This window comes from Carettochelys insculpta, chromosome 1 (assembly GCF_033958435.1).
Source record: "Carettochelys insculpta isolate YL-2023 chromosome 1, ASM3395843v1, whole genome shotgun sequence".
Lineage (NCBI taxonomy): Eukaryota > Metazoa > Chordata > Testudines > Carettochelyidae > Carettochelys > Carettochelys insculpta.
This window is the reverse complement of record NC_134137.1, coordinates 320,272,032-320,289,022: the sequence shown is the minus strand read 5'-3', so window position 1 is coordinate 320,289,022 and position 16,991 is coordinate 320,272,032. Positions and strand designations below refer to the sequence as shown.

The 16,991-nt window shown below is 42.9% G+C and overlaps 1 protein-coding gene across 1 annotated transcript in view; it reads right to left on the bottom strand.

Annotated features, from left to right (window-relative positions):
• The window catches only part of SLC38A4 (solute carrier family 38 member 4), a 74,541-nt gene extending 61,184 nt beyond the window's left edge, over positions 1–13,357 (bottom strand). Inside the window, exon 1 of the mRNA XM_075014017.1 lies at positions 13,304–13,357. The gene's annotated coding sequence lies outside the window, so the exon portion shown is untranslated. The remainder of the gene's footprint in view (positions 1–13,303) is intronic.
• Between the last annotated feature and the right edge of the window lie 3,634 nt (positions 13,358–16,991).

Sequence of the window (16,991 nt, the reverse complement as noted above, 5' to 3'; positions counted from 1 at the left end):
GGCTGAAAAATTCTGACTTTCCTGTTGAGGGGGATTTTTCTTTTGTTTTTGATTTTTTTTCCTCAGTGAGGAAAGCAGACACTTCCAGTAATAATTTCCATTTAGTTTAAAACCTGATTTTAACAAAATATATGTTGATGGAAATATATCAATCAGTTCTACTTACAAACTACAGAAAACTCTTTCATATCTGGCATTCTATCATCCAGAACTCTCAGATAACCGACATGTTAACCATAAGTAAATTTTAGTTACGTTATCCATAAGTACAGTACAGTGAAAATAAATACAAATAACTACAGCAAATACAACATAAGTTTATGGTGTACAATACTACTGTTGTTGGTAAATAAAATACTCTGCCTACATTTTGTTTGTTTCTTAATATCTAATATTGTTTTTCTTTAGCGTTATGCATTGCTAGGTATACCTCTCTATTATTCAGAATATTTGAATATCCGGCAACCTCCTGGTTCCAAGGCTGGTGGATATGAAAGGGTTTGCTGTATTGTGTGTAAAGACTGATGGAGACATACCAAACACAAATGCAGGATCTCACCAAGTGTAAAGATAGTCTCTCTCAGAAATGTATTTACCTTTTTCCCAAGCTAAAGATTAGAAAAATAAATAGATTTATAAAAGAATTACTCTTGTCAGTGTCACACTGTATTATACGTTATCTTGGAATACCGATAAAATAATTGTTTTAGAACAATGGACTGTCAAATCTGTAATTTAAATTATGGGGCTGCTTAGTTAAACTGGGTCCTTAAAACAGGTAATTAAAGGCATGATTCTCATTTACACAAATACCCTCTTACATTGTCTGGACGTATAAAGACACTGTAAATTGACTAAAATGTAATTTACATCTTTTGTGAGTGGTTCCTTATGCCAGGGCAGTGTAAATGAAAACTGAGCCTCAAATAATAAAAGATTTCCTAATTACAAACATTACAATTAATATCTTATATTAACACTGCAAACATTTCAGAAAACCAAAAAAAAAAAAAAAAAGCCCTGTGGGACTGAGAGAATTTCAGGGAATGACACAATAGACTTATCCTTTTTTAACAAAAAAAAACAAAAACCCTCAACACACATTTCAAATGTATATGTACACATGCATCCATATTGCACATATAAAACATATGCATTCAAAACACAGGCATTGTTGGTTTGGTTTTGAAAAGCCTTTTTTTTCCTTCTTCTCCTTTGGCTTAGATCTTTTAGATCAAGTTTCAGCATAAAAACAAGTATTTGTGATAAAAATGCTGACATGGCCCTACTAATAGCAGCACTAATAGATATTGATACAATGTCTATTTACTTTGGTACAGTATTAAATAAGATATGTGAACTCACCATAGCAACTCGTGCACTACATAGCAGGTATGCTGCTTCTAAGATACCGTGGAACCTTTCTGAAGACATACATTCAGACAAACATCTATCAATTTCAAACTGTGTTTTTAAAATATATTGCTACACAGTACAACACAACACAACACAATTTATCAGTTTGTTTTTGCTTTTGATTCACATCTTCATTGTCCAGGAAAAAATACACTTGACTATCTACCTAATATCTTCAGAGGTAAAAACTGCTGCAAATAAATTATTTAGTCTCTCAGAAATGTCATAGATTTGAATAGCTTCTTTTAGTCCCTGACAATCCAGAATACCCATTCATCTCTCACAATCTTCTTGCTTCTGGATATCCTGGGGCTCCCGAGACATATATGAGAAGTCTGATTGTCTTCCATGAAGGAAAAATACTTCAGTGGAACTACTGTGAGGAGCAAAGTTAAGCACACCATGCTTTTGCAGAACTGCGTCTGTTTCCTTTTAAGTCTTTTGCTATGTCTACACTATGGACCTTACAGTGGCCCAGCTGTACTGCTACAAGTGTGCCACTGTCAGGTCTCCCAGGTAGCTGCCTTTGTAGGCGGGAAAGAGTTCTCCTGCTGGCATAAAGAAATACCCCCAACAAGTGGTGTAAGCTATGTTGGCAGGAAATCAGCATTCACATCAGCACTTTTGTCAGTAAACTTATGTTAGTCGGGGTGTATTTTTTTCACACGTGAAATTGACAAAAATTTTGCTAACAAAAATGCCAGTGCAGAGAAAGCCTTTGATTACTTGTTCTTTATTTTAAAGGTTAAACCTCTCTAATCCAGAACTCTCTCATCCCACAACATCCGTAGTGTGGCAGGATTTTAGTTAGCTAGATGACCACTTATCATGGGTGTGGCCAAACTTCCTGTGGTCCCATAAAATTTCTTTCCAGCCACCAGTCCTGGTTCTTAGTGTTGTATGCTTTTTAGCTTTAATTTACCCCTACATGATTTCTAAGAGACAAATAAGCAAAGGAAATGTTGGTAATGCCGCTGGACAATGTAGACCTCCTGTGGTCTGGCAAATTCTCTCATCCAGCACTGATCAGGTCCCAAAAGTGTGCTGGATTAGAGAGGTTCAACCAGCATTAATTGTCATCATGCATCTTACCTGTCATGCTGTATGCTCTTTTTAATTGTCTTGACTGGTCTGGCTTTCCATTTTTGCAAAAATGAAAAATCTCTTCTTGCTTATCTTTTAATCGGGCAACTATTTCTTTCATTTTTGTTTAGGGGTATGTGTGCTTCCTTTCAGTCTGCAAGATGCGAGTAGCTTCCCTGGTAAATCTAACTTCTTCATTCTCATCATACCATAGGCACAATTTTCTACCTCAAAAAATCCAATATCCATGGAATATTGCTTGTTCATGGACATGAAATCATTCATGTCCTTGCTTTCCAATTATGTCTAATGATTATTAGTGACCAAGTTCCTGGTTTGACTAAACTAGTACCTAAGCCTCATCAAAGCAGACCACATCCCTGCTGATAAGCCATCCACATATCTTTGGCCCAAATAGCTCCACAGAGGAGGGAGAAAAATTATACTCCTTAGCCTCTGATGATAAGACAAGAAGTAATGGGCTTAGGTTGCAACAAGGGAGGTTTAGGTTGAACATTAGGAAAAAAGTTCCTGTCAGGTTGGTTAAGTACTGGAGAAAAATGCCTAGGGTGGCTGTAGAATTTCCATCTTTAGAGATATTTAAGACTCGGTTGGATAAATATCTAGCGGGATGATATAGATGGTGCTTTGTCCTGCCATGATGGCAAGACACTGGACTCGAGGACCTCTTGAGGTCCCTTCCACTTCTAGTATTCTATGATTCTTCAAAAAGCTAGTATTAGTTTCAGCTGTGTACAGGACATGCTACTAACTGGGGTTCATTGGAGTAGAACTGCCAGTTTCCCTTCCAAATAACATTTTCAGAATTACCTCAAGCCAATCAAATCTTAGAATTGCCATTATGTGTCAGCCACAGAATCACATCCCCACTAGAGTTCTAAAATATCACCTAGTATAATAATTGCTTTAATTATTAGATATGCTCCAGCAGTAAGTGCAAATCTTCACAGAGAACATCAACAACAATACTTGATAATAGTTTTGCATTTCAGTAGTGCTTTTTGTGCAAGATTCTTATGGTGCTTTTATTAATTAATTAAGCCACTATGAGGTGAGTAGTTTTATAACTCCTTTTAAAAGGGGTGAACTAAATAATCCTCAAGGACATTGAGGAATTGGGTAACCGGCCATGATCAAACACAGAAACAGTGATGGAGATCAATGAAATAGATCCTCTACCTTCAACAGTAAAATAAATCCTGACCTTAAATTTAAGATGTGCCAACCACTATAAAGCCGTAACTTTTGCCCATCCAGTTATCCACAGCAGACCAATAATGAGCTCCACCTAAATGATTAGACGGACACATCCCCTGCAATAAGCCATAAGAAGGACCATAGAAACCAACCACAAGTCTGTCTAGCCCAGTATCCTGTCTTCTGACAGTGACCAATGTCAAATGCTCCAGAGGGAATGGATAGAACAGTCCCTATCTTGTGTGAATTTATTTAGTTCTTTTTTGAACCCTGTTACAGCCTTGGACTTTACCACACCTTCTGGCAAAGAGTGCTACAGGTTGTCTGTGCATTTTGTGAGGAAATACTTCCTTTTGTTTGTTTTAAACCTGCCGACTAGTTCTTGTGTTATCAAAGGAGTAAATAACACGTCTCTTTTACTTTCTCTATGCCAGTCATGGTTTTAAAGACCTCAGTCATAGTCCCTTTCCAAGCTGAAAAACCCCAGTCTTATTAAGCTCTTCTTATGTGGAAGTTCTTCTATATCCCTGTTCATTTTTGTGGCCTTTTCTGTACCTTTTCCAATTCCAGTGTATCTTTTTGAGAGGAGGTGCCAACACCTGCATGCAGTATTCAAAATGTGGGCATTCCATGGCTTATAGAGGCACTATGATATTTTCTGTTCTATTATCCATTTGCTTCTTAGTGGTTCCCAACATTCTGTTCATTTTTTGACTGCCACTGCACACTCAGAAAACTATTCACAATGATTACTAGATCTTTTTTGAGCGGTAACAGCTAATTTAGACCCCATATTTTGTATGTATGGTTAGGACTGTGTTTTCCAGCATGCATTACTTTGCGTTTTTAAATACTGAATTTCATCTGCTGTTTTGTTGCCCAGTCACCCAGTTTTGTGAGATCCTTTGTAACTCTTTGCAGTTTGCTTTGGGCTTAACGATCTCAAGTAGGACATAACTATCTTGACTCAAGTGGTGTGAGGTAGTAGCCATGAAATCCTCAGCCACCCCAGAAGAGCTATTGTACACACACACACACACACACACACACACCTAGACCAATAAGCCTGGGCACCTTTAGTATCATGAGAGGATGAGAATTCTGATGTAGTGGTGTTTACACTATAACTCGTCTCATCTTAAACCTGTCCCCAGAATCACAAAATAGGACAGAAATAAGTTATGATTACACTGGCAGTTGAATGACAAAACCTGTCTTTCAGAGGTGCAAACTCCCCTCCCCCAAAAGACAGACATTTTGCCGTAACAAGTATTAAGATAGTGTGTTGATGCAGGATTGCTTACTTGCTCGCAAAGCTGACCTTGCTCATTGGGGGTGGAAGTATTTTGTCAGCAAAAGAGCTAACCAAACAGCAGCTACTTTGCTCAACCTTTAACAACATGGCTGTATTGAAAGTGTCATGTTTCTAGAAGCATCATAGTGCATATCCGGTATCTGCAACCTGCAGCTCTAGAACTACATGCAGCTCTTTTAGGAGTTCCTTGTGGCTCCCGACGCTACAACTGCAAAGTAAAAAAAACAAACAAACGAACAAAAAAAACAAAAAACAAAACAACCAACCAACCAAAATCCACCTCCTGATTATTTTCGATATTTCAGTGAACATCTACAAGCATAACAATGAACAACTCATATCTAATAGCAAACGATACGTGATCTTGAACTGTTGGATAACTCTCCCTTTAATATGCGCAGTACATTGTGAGATGTGTGCGTGTGCTGTTCTTACAACAGGTGTTAAAAAAAGTATCATTTGATGTTATTGATTAATGGCCATCTCATATTGACATGCATTAAGGCTCTTACATTATTGATCTTTTTTTCAAAATTTTAAAAAAATGGCTCTTCTTGCTCTTTTGTTTGCTGACCCCTGGTGTTGATAAAGTCTTAGTTGCAGGAAGAATGTAACACCCTCAGATTTAGAAAGAAAATAAAAAGAGGTACACCATAGAGAGAATTAAGCCATGGTCTTCAGTACAAGAGGTATGGAAACAAGGTTTCATCTGGTAAAAAATATTTAGATATCTTTAATATTTGGAATTTCTCTTAAATGTTTGATTCTACCAAATAGCCATGAGATTTAGATCACTGAAGTGTTCCAGTTTGACCCACTTAATTTTAATATTCAAAATAGTGTGCTGTAAACATTGGATAAAATAAATATATTTCTTATCCATGAATAGAGAAAATACACCTTGATATATTAAAAACAGGTGCATCAGCAAAAATACCAATTGAAAATTATGGGTAGATTCCTGTTCTCTCCTGAGAAGAAACAAAAATCAGGCAGCTTTGCACCAAGGCTACAGAAATGCCTAGAAACACCATAAAACTGTAAGGAAATAAATAAATACGTCAAACCATAAGATGCAGGTAAAACAAGAGTTCAGAGCTATGTAACAATAACAATTAATAACAAAACCAATCCCTATTAACCAGCAAGAACATGCAATTTCTCATATTTCTCAAGGCTGTGAACATACAGCTAGATGTTTATTAACTTCAGTGTTTATCAATAGTGTAACCTCCCTGGACATTCAACAATGGATTGAAAAGTAGCCATTCTTCTACAAAAGAATTTTACTACAAGATTACAGAGGGAGACATCTGAACTGGAATTAATTTGCAAATTTAACACCTTTAAACTAGGCCTGAACAGAGATCTCAACCATGCTATGCATTACAAAGGCAATTTCCCCGTCTTTGATATTTGCAGGAATGGGACACATCCTACGTAATTTGCTTCAAGTGGTCCTGTTAGTGACAGGTAAACCTCTTTTTTATTCCTTTCTCCCCTTCCTTCCTCCTCACTATATAAACCCTGGATTCTGTTTTTCTACTCCATTTTTCATCTAAAGAAGTGGATCTTATCCACAAAAGCTCATGACCTAATACGTTTGTTAGTCTCTAAGGTGCTACAGGACTGTTTGTTAATTGTGAAGCAACAAACTAACACAGGTTCCCTTTGAGAAGCTTGGATGAAATAAGATCTTCCTCATTAGGCTTGATAGGAGTACATCCTCTAAATTTTTCCATCCACATGAAGAATAAATTTTGTAATGTGTTGTGCATTACCAATAGAAGCACATGCTGCTGGCTGTGGGAATGGTGGCACTCTGCTGATCAACTGAGCAGCATTTGAATCCCCCCTGGGTGACCTTCCAAGCACTCAGTTTACAGGGACCTCTGCTTGATAGATAAACTTGTTTGAAATAGATAAAGGGCTTGTCTTCTCTGCCACTTTACTGCACTGTAACTTTCTGAGTCAGAAGTCTGAAAATCAGGCACCAGCACTGTTAGCTACTCTCTCATGGAGGTGGTTTACCTCTCTCTCCTTTAGTACCAGTGCCATGGCTACACTTTACAATTTAGCAGGACAGAGAAATCCTGAGTCAAAATAAATTACTGCTTAGGAACTTTGTCTTTGTCAGACAATTGGGAGTATTTTGTACATGGTATTACCCTAAAATGCCCTGTCACTTATCATGAGGACTTTTATAATTCCTGAATCACATAGTCTAGGGACCTCTTATTAATACACTACAGAGTCAGAATGTTCAGCCAAATAAGCTGCATTTTGGTGACCGAGGAACAGATTCAATTAAAATGTCCTAGCAATCTGAACAGAAAAAGAAAAAAAATTGACTTTCAGCCTCTCCTTCATCATCAAATTACACCTTTGTTCCCTAGAGAATTTTACAGACTGTACACAGAAATCACTTGACTGAGAAAAGCACCATCTAGCTAGTACATGTATCTCAATGATCATGCGTTTAGGTTGCACTCTTATCTTCCTTCCTATAAATTTGATGTTTCCTCACTTGTTGAACATTATTTGCTTTTGAAATACAGATTGTGACAGTGAAGCCAGACTAAAGCATGAAATCCCATGATATTTTAAGTTTCTTGCATGAGTAATTTTTTAAGTCCTTCACTTTAGCCTTGTGTCACGTGTTGCCTCCCACATTTTGTCCCTCTGTAAGGGACGAGCATAGAGATCACACATGGGCTGAGCATGGACTATTCCTGCCTTATAATTCCACTTTGCTGTCCATTCTTGACTTAATTAGTTGAACCCCCAGAGTTTCAAAATTTCATCCTGTATAAAATGGTGATTATCACCCCTCCCCACAGCAATGTTGTGAGGACTAGGTAACTAGTATGGATGCTGCACTGGACACCTAAAGGGCCAAATAGTTTACTATATGCAGTGCAGTTGTAGCCCTGTTGGTCCCAGGATATTAGATTTTTAGCATTAAGGCGAGGTAATATTTTTGATTGGACCAAATTTTGTTGGCAAGAGAGACAAGCTTTCAAACTTACAAAAAGTTTGGAAAGAGATCAGAGTGCTCCCAGCTAAATACAAGGTGGACAAAAGACATAGCATAGTCTCAGAGGGGTAGCCACGTTAGTCTGTATCTTCACAAAACAAAGCAAGCAGTCCTGTAGCACCTTAAAGATTAACAAAGTTATTTTTTAGGTAATGAGCTTTTGTGAGAAAGACCCACTTCTTCAGATTCTGGAGCAGAAGATTAAAGATTAGTCTTCAAGGGGCTACAGAACTGCTTGCTTTGTTTTATTTTAGTGTGAGTACGGTGCTCATATTTTAAAACAGGGGTTCTCAACCTTCTTCTGGGACCCCCCCCCACCATGCTATACAAATTCCATGACCATAGCAACTGTCTTTCAGTAGATTAAAAGCCAGGGACAGCTCTATGGCCAGGCAGTTTGGGCACTTGCCCAGGGCACCATAGCTTTGGGCTTCACATTGTTGGTTGTAGTGCGGACACCTTTTGTCTCCTGCCCCACCCACTCTATGCTGCTCCTGAGTCCTTGCCTTCCCAGCTCTTCTCCACTGAACATTTGAGCCTCAGCTGGTTGCCTGAGGGCTCCAGCTCTGCCCAGATCCCCCTGGGAGACCAGAGCTGCACAGAATCCCTCTCTGCCTCCACCAGGGCTAGGAGTGAAAGTGAGTGAGCCGGGGAGCTGTGCTGGGTGTGTGTGAGGGGGAAGGCTGGGGACACAGTGGGGAGCGGATACCCATAGGCTGTGAAGAGAGGGAGGAACCAAGCTCAGAGGGTAAAGCTGGGCACAGGACTTCAGGGAGCAGGGAAGGAGGTGAAGGAGGAACCGAGATGGAGATGCCTGGAAAGGGAAAGGGAGGAAATTTCTTCGGTTCAATGAACGAGCAGCAAACAGGGTAGGGTTTCCTGGGGAGTAGGCTGATGGCTGGAAGGGAGAATAGCTGTTGCAAGCTTCCCCACACTGCACCACTCTATTCATCTGCCCTTTCACCCTGCCCTGATGGCAACTCCTTGGAGCTCTCTCTCCTAATCTCCTTTTCATTCTGTCTCCCCGTTATCTGAAGTTTAAGCCCAGATGCCAAGGATCCCCTTAGAACCTTTTCCTCTCCTCCCTTCCCCAGCAGAGATCAGCAGTCGCTGCAGACTGAGAGAAGGGAGAGGCACACCCAACCTGGCTGGAGAGGAGGAAAAGTTAAAGGAAAATAAAGGGTGGTGGTATTTGCTTTTCCTGCTCATTCACAATATTCTGGCTTCAAAAAGAAACTGACACAAGAAGGAATAGTAACAGAGAGAAAGCCATGCTAGTCTATATACTATCAAAACAAAAAAGCAGTAAAGTAGCACTTTGAAGACAAACAAAATAATTTATTAGGCGATGGGCTTTTGTGGGACAGACCCACTTCTTCAGACCTGTCCCACAAAAGCTCACCTAATAAATTATTTCGTTAGTCTTTAAAGTGCTACTTTACTGCTTTTTTGTTTTGACACAAAGAGGATGACCCAAGAGCGGAAAAGCAGCCATCAGGGCTCAGAATGAAAGGGAATGAGCAACATCTGAGTTGGAGAGAAAAGATCGACTCACTCTTGGCAAAGTTGGAGTAGCTGAAAATTTTTATTTTGGGAAAAGGGACTTTTTTTTCCCTCCCTTGTGGTTCAAATATCTCCAGGGCTGTCTCTCAGGCCGGCCACATTTTGATGGAGGGAGAGCTCAAACAATGTAGAGTTGAGTGGGATTTTAAAGTTCATACAAGTATGCAGCACATTCCTTTTCACCCATGGGAAAGACTTTTAAAAACTGCCTTAAATAATCCCAAGCAAGAGCTACAATTCAAATAAGGCATTGCTAGCATATGGCTCCCACCTCATTGTTGAAACTGTGTGCTGAGTTATATCAAGTACAATCCACTGAACCCTGTGTGGCAAGTGAGTATGTAAATCACAGGAGAAAAAGAGACTGGTGCATGAATATAATTGCATTTTTATTAAACTGCACATCCCAAGCACCTCTTTCCAGAATTAGAAGGAAATGCTCTACTTTAGGGAGAATGAAAGGCCATTTGCAAGCTGATGGCCCAAAGTGGTGGCAAGCAAGAGCCTGCAATGAGGGCTGGACTCAGCCACTGGCATCAACGTTTTATTTTTTGGTCATTCAGATGGATTTTGGGTCATGGCTGACATCCCAGCCATCACACAGAACACTTCCCTGTGACCTTTTGCCATACACACAGAGATATCTCACAGCCAAGTCTCTATCCAAGGAGAGAAAGGGGAAAACTACAGGGTGATATCCCACCTGTGGCCTGTTTGCCTCTATATTTATTGACAAATACAATTTGCAGAATTTTGAAATACTGTGTGCAGACTTTTTAATTTTTGGTACTGAATTCTCTCAGGAAAATAAGGGTGCAGGGCAGTTGTGGGGGGACTGTGAGAGACGCCCTGGGCAGCGTGAGAGAGGGGCTGTGGGTTGGGAGAGCATTCGACATAGAAGTCTGCGGTGAAGATCTCTGAGTGAGAGGCCACTAGACATGGGGCTGCTGGGCATAATCAGGTGGGGCTATTGGGCATGCGGGCAGTAGGGCAGGCATCCTGGCAGACGAGGGCTACGGTTGAGGGTGCAGGTGGGAGGAAAGTGCAGGGATTGGGGTGAAGGCACTACAGTGCATGGATTGGGGCAAAGTATAGGAGTTAGGGTACAGGAAGGGTTAGTGACAAAGCAGGTGAAGGACAGGGGTGCAGAGGCTGGGGAACCAGTGAGGGCCAGAGGAAACTGGGAGGTGCAATGCCTAGAAGGGCCAGGGTCACCAAAATACAAGCTCACTCAGCGTGCCATTTTCTGTAAGGCCAGCTGTGAAGCTAGCCTTAGCAGGTAGGTATGAGTGCAACTACCCAGAGCCCCACAGCAAAGTGGGCATGGACCCTGGTTGAGAACTGCTGTTGAAAGGGACCATTCAAGGGCGAGTGACCCATGAACATCCCTGTAAGTCCTGAGCCAAAATAAGAAGTTAGTGGGTTACAGGGTTGTGAGAAGCCATAAATTCAGTATCTCAGGTATTATATGGGCAGAGTGAAACACAGTAGTACATGGATGGGGCTGCACGGTCTATGCCAGTGGGAACTACAAGGGGCACCTTATTGCCCAGTGTAATTCTTCAGCTGAAATGCCACAAATTGGGTAGAGGACACAGAAAAAGATCTAGGGGTAGTAGTGGACCACAAGCTGAGTATGAGTCAACAGTGTGACACTGTTGCAAAATAAGGAAGCATGATTCTGGGATGCATTAACCAGAGTGTTGTGAGCAAGACACAGCGAGTCATTCTTCAGCTCTACTCTGCCCTGATTAGGCCTCAATTGGAGTACTGTGTCCAGTTCTGGGCTTTGCTCAGAAAAGAGGTGAAGAAACTGGAGAGAGTCCTGAGAAGAAAACTTTCAGGAGGAGGAGGAGGAGGGATAGCTCAGTGGTTTGGGTATTGGCCTGCTAAACCTGGTGTTGTGAGGCCAGTCCTTGATGGGGTCATTGATGGATCTAGGATAAACAGGGTTTTTTTTTTTTAATTTATTTATTAAAGGGATGGTGTTTGGCCCTGCCAAGGGGGCAGGGGACTGGAATTGATAACCTCCCCAGGTCCCTTCCAGCTCTAGCTGCGTATCCCCCTATACACATATAAACTAGAGTTCTAGACCTTGGGACCTAGAAGACTGAAGGAACTGGGGCTGTTCGGGTTGGAAAAGAGAAGGCTGAGAGGGGACATCATACCAGCTTTCCAGTACCAAAAAAGGGGGCTACAAGGAGGAGGGAGGAAAATTGTTCTCCATGTCCTCTGAGGACAGGACAAGAAGCCAGAGGCTTAAACTGCAGCGAGGCAGGTTTAAATTGGAGGTTAGGAAGAATTTCCTGTCAGGGTCGCTACGCGGTGCAGTAAATTGCCTAAGGTGCTTGTAGACGCTTCCTCACTGGAGATCTTTAGGGCGCTCCCCCGCCTCAGCCGAGCCCCGCCCTGCTCAGAGCAGACAATGGGAAGCCGACCCCTCCCCCATCGCCGCGGGCCAGCGGAGTCCACGCACCGCCCCTGCCAGTCCCCCGGAGCTGCCGCATAGCGGGCGGCGCGCAGGCTGGGCTCGCGTTACCGTCCCTGCCCGGAGACCGCAAGGCCGGGGACAGGTGGCGGGGGCCGCCGGGAGGGCAGCGCAGCGCGCCCCGGCACGAGGGGCAGCAGCCGCCCGCCACTCCCGGGCACTGCGCCGCTCTCTGCAGTAAGTCGCAGCGCCCCGGCCACGCGCGATCACAGCCGGGCCAGCACTGCAGCCAGCAGCAGCAGCAGCCGCCGCCGAGCGGGATGGGCCCATGTCGCACGCACTCCCCAAGCCTGGCAGGCGGGATGCCCCCGGGCGCTGGCGTGGTGGCCCGGCGCTGTGTGCGGCGCGGAACGTGGCAGGGGTTTGCTCCTCTGGAGGGCGGCGTACACAGCAATCCGCCGCCTCCCGCCCCAGCTAGCGCCTCCTGCTGCCCCGCCCGCAGGACAGCCGCCCCCGCCTGCGCACTGTGAATTGCCGCCCCTCCCCACACTCACCGAGCCCCAGCCACACACACCCCAGTGCAGTCCCGCCAGGGGGCTCCCCGCCTTTGCAATCTGGTCCTGTGCCACCCCCACCCCACTCCGGGCAAGCTTGCTACCCTCTCAGAGGGGTGCAACGCTCCCCCCTTTCCGCATCGCACTCCCCCCGCACGCCCCTTTGCAAACCTGCCACCCTGCCCAGCACACCCTCCCCGGCAGCCGCCCACGCCCTCGGAGCGCTTCCCGCAGCCTTCCAAACACCAGCAGAGGGCTTGTCCTGTACCCACGCAAGCACAAAGCACGAGGAAACCCCGCGCGAGACGCAAATCGCAGGGGTTCGTTGCCACTTCCAAGAACCGGGCTCCCCGGTGCAGTGCAAACGCCCGCACGCGTGCAGCGAGCAAGCTGTCCCCGTTCACCCGCCGTACGATGGGCCGTACCGCATGCCCGCAGCGAGTACGGTCATTACACGCCAAGCCACTCAAAGCGGGCTCGTTTGAAATGGTGAGAGCCAACCTGTTAAATTCCCCTCTGCCAAGCCCACACGCAGGCTGTACTCACCCCGGGATATGCCGGGGTGTTGCACCCTGCAGTAAGCACTACCTGTAGCTCCAAATGCACAAATAGCTTAAGTTCCCATTTCACAAGCTTCCCCGGTCTTAGAAATCCCTTAGATTTGTATTCAAAGAGCTAGAATTACCCACCTGGCTTTTGGCAAATTCGTTTAAGTTGAAGCACGTGTGAAAATGGCATGACCCTAGGAGGAATGTTAAAAAGTGTGGCTTGAGACCCTCTCTTTCTTTTCTTTTCTTTCCTGCTTTCTAAGAGTGGAAATTTCCATCATGTGATAGGGGGCAGCATCCCCAGCCTCTCATTTCCTCCGGACCCCTCCCTTCCAGAAAAACCACCAATAGTAGTGAGCTTAGCAACCTGAGATGTAAACAAAAAGCATCCTCCCAGGTGGACTGTTCAGCTGTTCTGCCTGGGAAGAGGCAAAAAGGAGCTTGGCTGTGAAGAAGAGTAGCACAATTGTTTTCTAAACGCACTAGAATTGACTCCAGTCCAAGTTATTTTGTTCTGTTAGAATTTAAGCTGGAGGCTTTTCGGGAATTGTGTTTTAATGTCTGTTTTCCGCATAATGCAGTGTGATGTCTGTACATATTCAGGACATAGGAAAGAAAGCACTTGATGTTGAGTAGGGTGTACTTAACCACACTTTCAAAACTCCACCATAATTATTTGTCAAGAGAAGATGCAAAGCCGGAGTTTAAATGAGTGGTTTTGCCTTCCTCAGTGAAGTAGTGCCAGTCAATGGCTCTATTATTTGTCATTATAGATGTTGAAAAGAATCTTTTAAGCCTGACCCCTCATACATTTTTTTTAATCATGCCACTAACATTTCCTGTTTCTGAAAGAAATCTACTAGTTGCCAGATAACATACTGAGAACTGTGCTTGAATTTTGGTCCCTTCTGTTTTCCCATATTCCTGTGGCAGCACAGTTTGGCATAGAGCATATTTTAGCTGTGGACAGAGTAAAAATTGTTTAGCATAGGATCACAACTCACTGATCTGTATATTTCCCTTGGAGTGTGATGCTGTTATGAATAAGAAGGGTGCTGAATATTTACATATTAACTGATATTTTGCTATTTCAGGTGAGCTCATGCACAAGTTTGCTACTGCCATTCTTTGAGCCAGTGCCTTTGTTTTTACTTTCCCTTGTATGCTAGCTGGATTCAGTATAAATTAAACAGGTTGATGCAGTGCATGGCTCCCGTAGCAGGACATCAGTACCTTACCCACTCTTGGAGATGATGGATTGCTACAAAGGCCCCTTAGATGATTGAAACAAAAATAACTTTTTTTCATAAAGCTAGCGTACTGTTCAAGGTTCATATTGTTATGTCAAATTTTCATTCTGTTTAAAAATGGAGCAGACTAGTCAGTTTTATTTATTTCTAGTAAGCTTCACTTTGATTGGTTTGGCGCACAAACAGAAGGCTCTTGTGACTGAATTGGGGATAGTTAAATCCAATCTCCATGTCATAGCCTGTACTTTTTTGATGTAAACTCCACTAAGTGTTTATTTGAACACAAGGTGTTTTTAAAATTAATACCCACACCCTACCTCAAAAAGAAAAACCTAGATAATGAGGCATTAATATCCCTTATGACAACTTAGTAACTATTGTTTTAGATATAAATTGACTAGTTCCAGTCATTGAAAAGGACATCCCTTTGCCTTAATATTCTCTTCTCCCAACAATATATTTCCTCTCTCCTTTTCCTCCACCTGCATTATTCCAATGGAAATAATCTATTTCACAGATTATTTGATCTGACATCATGAAATTATTTATAGTTTTATGAACGTTGTTTTCTTAAAAACACGTTTCTTTCAGACAAATTCACCCATGTTAAGATTCAACTTTTCCAGAGGAAATTATTCAGATGTCTGTAACATGTTTTCTGAATTCTTTGTACACCTCTATGTTGGTTAAAATTAAATTTCTGACACTATGTAGTTCAAAGCAATATCTTTTTTTTTCACACTATTACTATGATAGCTGCCAGCCATTTTAGATTTCTGATAAATCTGACAGATTTTCCTTATTTTAGTTCATAGACCCACAAAAGTATGACATGTTACTGTATTTTTTTATATTTTTTTGAGTAACAGAGATTGCATCTACACTATGAGATAAATTCAAATTTAAGCCAGTTAGCTCAATATTACCATGTGGCTGTCTTCACTTTAAATACCATTAGCTCAATTTAGGGAGCACTAATATCAATATTACAATATCGTTGGTACCAGAAGGGTGTGGTGTCAAGCTCGACTTTAAAAGTTCAATTAAAAGCCAGTGTGGAAGCACCATATGTTACAATTGAATTTATTAGCCTCCAGAGGTGTCCCGTGTGTAACCCACAAGGCCTCTCAGTGCTCCACTTTGGCTGCTGCTCCTCAGGTGCATAGGAATTAGCTAACAGGGAAACCATGCGTTTCAAGTTGGGACCAGGAAGCCTGTGGCTGTGGGCTCATGTTTGTATGAGAGCCTGAGAAATGTCTTTCTTTGTTTGCAATTAGCGCTGTGAGCACATCTACCCATTACAAATAGCCCCTACAGGGAGTCTGTAGTTCTGTCTCTACACTTGGTATTTTTTGCTGCTCTGCCTGGTGCCAGCTGCTGCCCCATCGCACCATGTGGCAGCAAGGCTGTTTTGGGGGTCATGCTTACCTAAGAGATCAAGAAACTTCTCAGCAGTTTATATCTGTGCACAAACTTCCTTCCCTCCCCCACAGGCACCACTCAGCTGGGTCTTTTCCCACTCTCAGCCACATCACATGGGTAGCCCCCGATCCAACAAAAGGATGTGCCTGCTGTTCGGTGCTGACCATGCTGGCAGGCAGCACCATGTCCTAGCTTGCACACATTTAGGGGTCCAAGAGCAGGAAAGACATTTAGGGGCTTGCAGCCACTGGGGAGAAATCTCCTTCCCAGTGACTAAGATATCTGGGGGCTTGCTGCCCCTGGGAAGAAGTCTTCCCTAGCAGCTAAGATAGTCAGGGGACTACTTCAACTACTTCAACATTTCAACCGGCTCTCCTGCCACAGGCCATGGCCCTCCCCCTGCCAAGAATACTTTTGGGAGCTTGCTGTCCATTGCAGACACCTGCTGCTTTGATATTTCTGTTATAAAAACTTTTTCTTAGCATTTCCTATCTTTCTTCATGCTTTGACCTCCCCAAAAACACAGGGTGGAGGGTCAGTTGAGATTCCCATTTCCATTAAAAGTTCAGCGTATGAGATTTCACTGCCATCTCCTGTGCTGGCAATTTCTGTGTAGTGAAGAGGGAAGACAAAGATTTTTTCATAGTCTTTTCTATCCTCTTTCTTCTAACTTTGAGAATACGTTCAGGATCTCTGTGTTGTTTTCAGGGATCGGATGCAATCATGGGAGGAGGGGCAGTCAGTGGATGGCTAGTTGAGAACAGCCTGTGCACAAAAGCCTTGTAGTGCACCAGAAAACCAAAAACTCTCCCTTTACTAACTCTCTTTTTTCAAAAACTTTCCTATAATCTGTTTCTTCAAGCTCTCCCGGGTTCGGATGCAATCATGGGAGGAGGGACAGTCAGTGGATGGCTAGTTTAGAATTTACAGAAGAAAGAGATTTCTGTAAACTTTTTGCTTTTTCTGTGGGTGTCCTAACTTTTCCTTCCTTCCGATGGGAAAAATGGACATTTGCTTAGTGCAGTAAGGGAATGAGGAAAATGCAATGTTGGAAGATGATGTCAAAGACCAGCGAGCATACTCAGAATGCTACGGGGATTAGGAAGCTGTGGGATAGGTTCCCACAATGCACTACTGCAGCAGTCCATGTTTGCCAA